The following is a 7,500-nucleotide window of genomic DNA, read 5'->3' as shown; positions in this document are numbered from 1 at the left end:
CAAGCCATCTCACCCATGCCAGAGCTGATCCCATCGGCCTATACTGGTCTCAGGCCGAGGGACACACTCCACTCTGCGGCTCAACTCAGCCAATTGTACCATCCACTCTGCGGCTCAACTCAGTCAGTTGAACCAAAACATGAATCTGAAAAAAATGCACATTAGGCCGTAGGGAAATACAGCTGGGGTCCCGCCAAGCCATCTCACCCATGCCAGAGCTGATCCCATCGGCCTATACTGGTCTCAGGCCGAGGGACACACTCCACTCTGCGGCTCAACTCAGCCAATTGTACCATCCACTCTGCGGCTCAACTCAGTCAGTTGAACCAAAACATGAATCTGAAAAAAATGCACATTAGGCCGTAGGGAAATACAGCTGGGGTCCCGCCAAGCCATCTCACCCATGCCAGAGCTGATCCCATCGGCCTATACTGGTCTCAGGCCGAGGGACACACTCCACTCTGCGGCTCAACTCAGCCAATTGTACCATCCACTCTGCGGCTCAACTCAGTCAGTTGAACCAAAACATGAATCTGAAAAAATGCATATTAGGCCGTAGGGAAATACAGCTGGGGTCCCGCCAAGCCATCTCACCCATGCCAGAGCTGATCCCATCGGCCTATACTGGTCTCAGGCCGAGGGACACACTCCACTCTGCGGCTCAACTCAGCCAATTGTACCATCCACTCTGCGGCATAACTCAGTCAATTGTACCAAAGCATGAATCTGAAAAAATGCACATTAGGCCGTAGGGAAATACAGCTGGGGTCCCGCCAAGCCATCTCACCCATGCCAGAGCTGATCCCATCGGCCTATACTGGTCTCAGGCCGAGGGACACACTCCACTCTGCGGCTCAACTCAGCCAATTGTACCATCCACTCTGCGGCTCAACTCAGTCAGTTGAACCAAAACATGAATCTGAAAAAAATGCACATTAGGCCGTAGGGAAATACAGCTGGGGTCCCGCCAAGCCATCTCACCCATGCCAGAGCTGATCCCATCGGCCTATACTGGTCTCAGGCCGAGGGACACACTCCACTCTGCGGCTCAACTCAGCCAATTGTACCATCCACTCTGCGGCTCAACTCAGTCAATTGTACCAAAGCATGAATCTGAAAAAAAATGCACATTAGGCCGTAGGGAAATACAGCTGGGGTCCCGCCAAGCCATCTCACCCATGCCAGAGCTGATCCCATCGGCCTATACTGGTCTCAGGCCGAGGGACACACTCCACTCTGCGGCTCAACTCAGCCAATTGTACCATCCACTCTGCGGCTCAACTCAGTCAGTTGAACCAAAACATGAATCTGAAAAAAATGCACATTAGGCCGTAGGGAAATACAGCTGGGGTCCCGCCAAGCCATCTCACCCATGCCAGAGCTGATCCCATCGGCCTATACTGGTCTCAGGCCGAGGGACACACTCCACTCTGCGGCTCAACTCAGCCAATTGTACCATCCACTCTGCGGCTCAACTCAGTCAGTTGAACCAAAACATGAATCTGGAAAAAATACACATTAGGCCGTAGGGAAATACAGCTGGGGTCCCGCCAAGCCATCTCACCCATGCCAGAGCTGATCCCATCGGCCTATACTGGTCTCAGGCCGAGGGACACACTCCACTCTGCGGCTCAACTCAGCCAATTGTACCATCCACTCTGCGGCTCAACTCAGCCAATTGTGCCAACACATGAAATTGGCAAAAATGTGTGGTTGATATTAATCTAGATTAGGCCGTATGCAAATGCAGCTGCGGTCCCGCCAAGCCATCTGGCACATGCTACAGGTCATTCCATCGACCTAAGCTGGATACAGGCCGAGGGACACCATCGCCACTTGACTGCTCAACTCAGCCAATTGTGCCCATCGCCACTTGACTGCTCAACTCAGCCAATTGTGCCAACACATGAAATTGGCAAAAATGTGTGGTTGATATTAATCTAGATTAGGCCGTATGCAAATGCAGCTGCGGTCCCGCCAAGCCATCTGGCACATGCTACAGGTCATTCCATCGACCTAAGCTGGATACAGGCCGAGGGACACCATCGCCACTTGACTGCTCAACTCAGCCAATTGTGCCCATCGCCACTTGACTGCTCAACTCAGCCAATTGTGCCAACACATGAAATTGGCAAAAATGTGTGGTTGATATTAATCTAGATTAGGCCGTATGCAAATGCAGCTGCGGTCCCGCCAAGATGGTCACAGGCCGAGGGACACCGATCCCGAGAGCAGCACCGAGTACCGCGGGTTGGTGGCATGGCATATGAATGCAGTATTGGTCGATGGGAAATGTCAACTGGTACCTAGCAAGTCAACTGGTACCTAGCCACGGTCAATCTCACGGACACCAACCCCGACGACGACAGCAGGTAGGTATATTTTCTTTTTTTCAGGTGCAGCAGGTAGGTATATTTTCTTTTTTTCAGGTGCAGCAGGTAAGTATATTTTCTTTTTTTCAGGTGCAGCAGGTAAGTATATTTTCTTTTTATAGGTTTATTTCATTTATTTATTTAGCAACACAATTATTCTCCCCCCATACCACTGTCATGCAAGCGAGCTATGCCGAACATAGCCGGGGGATGAATAAGGTCGATGTGCCCAGTTAAAAATACATTGTCCTCATCGGCCATGTGACGGGCAGCCGAGATAGCGTAGGCTATCGAGCTATTAAGCCATGGCCAGCTAAGCTGCCTTCCAACATCATGGACCACCGTCACCCAACACCCTACCGCATGTGCTATTATCAGACGTTGTTCATGGCCGAGGTCGCTCAGGCGTTTCCTGCGGTAGGTTGTTGGGTACAACGCCACAAGCAGTTTCCTGATGAAGGTTGGCAGCATCTGACGTTGCGCGCACCGGCCCAGTACCGCATCAAAGTGATGCTGGAGGCATCCCGGCATCCAGTCACGGTTCATCAACGATTGTGCCACGAACTCAGGATAGGGAATTGCTGGCTGCTGGTAGCGCTGCAATAAATAGAAAAGGTAAGTATTAGTTAAGTTAGGATTAGTTTAGGTTAAGTTAGGCTTAGTTTACTCACCGCGATGGGCTGCTCCACTGACTGGCGCACGTTCTGCTGCTCGCTGAGCCGAGCAATCTCGACGATAGCCGTATCCAGATCTCTCCGTAGTTCTGCCATTTGAGACACCATCACACCGAAACGCAGCTCCATTGCCGCTAATCGTCCCGCCGCGCCACAGCACGACAATGGAGACTGCGTGTTTCGCCTCGACGACGGTCCAGGCTGCGGGCTGGATGTGACTGGCCCAGGCTGCGGGGACCATTCCCTGGCTGTAGAGGGGCCAGGCTGCGGGCTGGATGTGACTGGCCCAGGCTGCGGGGACCATTCCCTGGCTGTAGAGGGGCCAGGCTGCGGGGACGGTTCTCGCGGCGTGGCCGGCGTGGCGGCCCGTCGACGGCGTAATCTTCGCCGCAGACTGCGGCTCCCACCAGGCTGCGGGGACGGCGCTATCGGCGGTGTGGCCCGTGACTGACTCCGACGTCTCTTTCGCCGACGGTCTGATGGCGGCGGCGGCGATGGCGACCGTGATGGTGGCCCCTGCTCCCGCCACATGGAACGTGTCGTTGCCGGCATCTTCACACGATTAGACTGTCAAAAAACAAAGAAAAATGTATGGTTACTTTGATTTGTTCTACAAACACGAACGTACCACATATGGCAACATGGTTGAATCGAACACTGACCTACTTTACTGACATGTAGCTAGTTTTAGCTATATGGCCAGTAAACGAAAGTCATTGTTCGGTTTGACTTCAATAGGTGAGCCGAGCTGAGCACCACAATGGGACAATGGTGGTGTGTTTTGTTAGTATTGTAAGTACACTGAGGACCGGCAGCGTATTGGTGGCATGGTCTACGAGCGAGCGAGTATGTGCGCGAAGCACTCCTCAACGTAATCGTCCAACCTCACCACAACGTTTCACCTCTTAAAATCGTTCCTCGTGCCGTATGATGCACAGCCCAGCTGCCTGGCGAACCGCGCTGGGCTGGGCCGCTGGTAGGTAGGCAGTTAGTGTGTGTTCGTTGTTTCCATCCATTCCGACAAGTCCACCATGATTTACGAGTCCGACTGACTGCAGGGGACTTGTGCAAAAAAAAAAGACAAGTCCAGCACAAGCACCATGTGATGGGTTTTTCGTTCCATCTTCCGATCATCGGATTGTTTGACTATTGACTATTGCATTGCATACCTTTAGGCGCCGGGGGACTTCATGCAGAAAAGAGAAGTCCACACACCAAGGCCTATAACCAAGGCCATGATGGGGACTTCTCTTCTCATACACAACACACACACGTCTCGACGGACGCGCGCGCTCACCACCACCACACCATGTGATGATGATGAGCGCGCGGCCGGATGATAACCACCGCACTCGCGCGCCGCCGCCACCACCAGCACACACTTCGTGGGCCGTGGGGGGCGCGCAACCTCCAAGCAAGGGTAGTCTTTTTTTTTTTTTTTTTTTTTTTTTTTTTATACAGGGGGGAATCTGCTCACAGACACCTGAGAAGGAACTCAGGGTGTGGGGATGGGAGAATTTCACTCCCGACCCACTAAACCTTACCCTGTGCGCTTGGCCCTTGGCCTCCCCGGAACCGCCCGAAGGCATTACTTCGTGGGAGGGGCCGCTGTAGCGCTATGGCGCCTCTCTAGCAATACTCTAACGATCTGGTCGGGCAGTAGGTAACTGCTGCTCGGCTCGCCACTGTCGTTGTAATACCGAAACTATGTGGGTGACCGCAGTCACCACCGCGCTCCAGTTCTCGGTGGTACCACACATCCTATGAACGATGTTGTCCGGACTGGTATCCGCTCCGCATATCGCTAGCATAGCGCTCGATACTGGCTCGAAACGTGGACAGGCAAACACGACGTGTTCGGCGGTCTCCTCGACACCAGCACATGTGGGGCAGGTGGGAGTACTTGCATGTCCGAACCTATGCAGGTAGCTCCTAAAGCAGCCATGGCCTGACAGGAACTGTGTCAGGTGGAAGTTTACTTCCCCATGGCGCCTGTTGACCCAGCTTGATACGGAAGGTATCAAGCGGTAAGTCCACCTCCCCTTTGTGGAGTTTTCCCACTCCAATTGCCATCTCGCGGTCGACACAACTCGCGCGTTGTTGCGCACCCCTCGAACGGTCCTCGCGTCATAACACGCCACATCCTCCTTAATGATAAGGCTGATTGGCATCATCCCTGCTATGACACAGACGGCCTCTCTCGAGATAGTGCGGTATGCACTGGCCACCCTTAAGCACATTAGCCTGTGTGTACTCTCTAATTTCTGCCTGTGGCAGTCAATATCCAGTACCGCAGCCCACGCAGGGCCGCCGTATCTGAGGATAGATACTACGACCCCAGCGAGGAGCCTGCGCTTACTGGCATTCACTGCCGAGCTGTTTGACATCATACGGGATAATGCCCCCACAGCCATAGACGCTCTCTTGCAGGCGTACTCGACGTGGCAGCCGAAGCTGAGCTTATCGTCGAGCATAACCCCCAAGAGTTTTAGAGAGCACACAGACCTAATTGTGCTTCCGCCGACTGTCAACGTTGCATGCTGTACTGACATGCGATTGTTGACTACGACCACTTCCGTCTTGTGATGGGCGAGCTCCAGTTTCCTGGTTCTCATCCATTCCTCCACAAGCCTGACGCAGTGGGCCGCTGTCAGCTCTACCTCCTCGAGGGATTCCCCGCAGACTACCAGCGTGACATCGTCGGCAAAACCTACAATTTTCACGCCTACCGGGAATTTTATCCTCAACAGTCCATCGTACATGACGTTCCATAACACCGGGCCCAGGATGGAGCCTTGTGGCACACCTGCGGTGACTCTAACGCATTTTTCGCCATCTTCTGTGTCGTACGTCAACACACGATTCTGGAAGTAGCTTTCCAGAATCTTATACAGCCCTCCGGGAATTTGGAGCTGGTGTAGCGAGCGGGCTATCGCCCCCAGCACGCGCTGTTGAACGCGTTCTTCACGTCTAAGGTTAGCACCGCGCAGTAGCGAATGCCCCTTCGTTTCCGATGGACCACCTCTGCCGTCTGGATGACGTCGCGGATGGCGTCCACCGTGGATCTGCCCTTTCGGAACCCGTACTGGCTGCTTGACAGGCCGTCTACACCTTCGGTGTAGGCCGACAGCCTGTTGAGGATGACCCTCTCAAGCAGTTTCCCAGTGGTGTCCAGCAAACAGATGGGTCTGTATGCTGACGGGTCCCCAGGGGGTTTTCCTGGCTTCGGAAGCAGCACCAGCTTCTGCCGCTTCCACGCGTCTGGGAAGACGCCTACGTCCAGACAAGTCTGAAAAACAGAACGGAACATGTCTGGATTTTCCGCAACGGCCGCCCTCAGAGCCACAACCGGGATCCCATCTGGGCCCGGGGCCTTGCCCACCACCAGCGACCTGGCAATACCGCCAAGTTCACTGTTCGTCACTCTAGACACTTCTCCCTGATCCGCGCCTGGGATCCGCGGCCAGGAGTCTACGTCCCTACGCGGGAACAGGAACCCAACGATCGGAGCCAGTACCGCTGGTGATCTCTCCGGGGGTGCCGTCACGCCGCGGGTCTTTGCCATGACCACTTTGTAAGCATCCCCCCATGGGTTCGTGTTGGCGCCTTGGCATAGGCTGTCAAAGCACGCGCGCTTGCGTCTGGCGATCTCTTTATTGAGGGCTGCCTTAGCCGCTCGGAGAGCGACGCGGCGTTCCTCGCGAGATTCAGTCGTACGAGCTCGTTGCATCCTCCTTCTCGCCTGGAGGCAAGACGCCCTGAGGATAGCAATCGACTCGCTCCACCAGTACACCGGTCTGTGGCCATGCCTGGGATAGGCTCTCCTAGGCATGGTTGTATCGCACGCCCTTGTCAGTGCTGCTACCAGTTCTTCCCCCGTCAGATCCGGGGTTATTCGCTCCCGCCTCAGTGCTTCGCCGAAGACCTCCTCCTCGAAGAACGACGTCCGCCAGCCTCGAGCGCAGGAAGAATTTCCTCCTGCCACTCGCCTCTCACCTGGCCCCACACTGTACCGAATCGCCTGATGGTCACTATGAGTGTAACCCTCATCGACCCTCCAGTGTAGGTTGCCCTCCAAACTCGGGCTGCAGTATGTCACGTCGATGACGGATTCTGCACCATTCCTTCTGTAGGTACTGACCGAGCCGGTGTTGGATAGTACAACGTCCAGCTTGGCCATTGCCTCCAGTAGGATGCGTCCTCTCTGGTTGGTGTGGTGGCTACCCCACTCTACCGCCCATGCGTTAAAGTCGCCCGCAATGACCACCGGTCTTAGGCCGACAAGTACCGCAGTCAGTCTGTCCACCATCTGCGAGAATTGCTCGATAGACCACCTGGGCGGAGCATAGCAGCTACTTAAGTATACTCCGTTAACCCTGGCGATCACGAATCCCTCGCTCGAGTTGGACACGACTACCTCCTGAATGGGGAAGCTCCCCATCGTGCATATCGCC

This window comes from Ochlerotatus camptorhynchus, unplaced genomic scaffold (assembly GCF_037179485.1).
Source record: "Ochlerotatus camptorhynchus isolate MF236.1 unplaced genomic scaffold, CSIRO-AGI_Acam_v1.1 ptg000039l, whole genome shotgun sequence".
Classification (NCBI taxonomy): domain Eukaryota; kingdom Metazoa; phylum Arthropoda; class Insecta; order Diptera; family Culicidae; genus Ochlerotatus; species Ochlerotatus camptorhynchus.
The sequence above is the reverse complement of the archived record's forward strand: the minus strand, read 5'-3'. Positions refer to the sequence as shown.